This window comes from Pterocles gutturalis, unplaced genomic scaffold, assembly GCF_000699245.1.
Source record: "Pterocles gutturalis isolate BGI_N339 unplaced genomic scaffold, ASM69924v1 scaffold3842, whole genome shotgun sequence".
Classification (NCBI taxonomy): domain Eukaryota; kingdom Metazoa; phylum Chordata; class Aves; order Pterocliformes; family Pteroclidae; genus Pterocles; species Pterocles gutturalis.
In genome coordinates, this window is record NW_010115036.1 from 4,993 (window position 1) to 5,274 (window position 282).

Here is a 282-nt window from a genome sequence, read left to right on the forward strand (position 1 = left end):
GCCCCGCGGTGCCCGGGGGGGGCCCCCCCCCCGCCACACTTGGCTGTCACACAGGGGAACCCACGGAAGGGAGGGAGGTGCATCTCCTGCAGCTCCCCGGTATCTCTGCCCCAAATGTATGCCGCAGCAGAGGCAAAGGGGGTTTGCAGCAGAGCCCTGCGCAGGCTAACGCCACACCAGCTGGCTCTCAGCATCCCTGGCTAGAGACCCTCCCGACAAACACAAGGGTTTCTGCCCGGTCACCAGCAACAGGGGAGGAGGGGCCGGACAGTACCTCTGCGC

The 282-nt window shown here is 67.0% G+C and overlaps 1 protein-coding gene across 1 annotated transcript in view; it reads right to left on the reverse strand.

The window, feature by feature from the left end:
* The window catches only part of LOC104462872 (plexin-D1-like), a gene marked incomplete at both ends in the record, with an annotated part of 5,746 nt that overhangs the window by 3,504 nt on the left and 1,960 nt on the right, over positions 1-282 (reverse strand). The gene's annotated exons all lie outside the window — the stretch shown is intronic.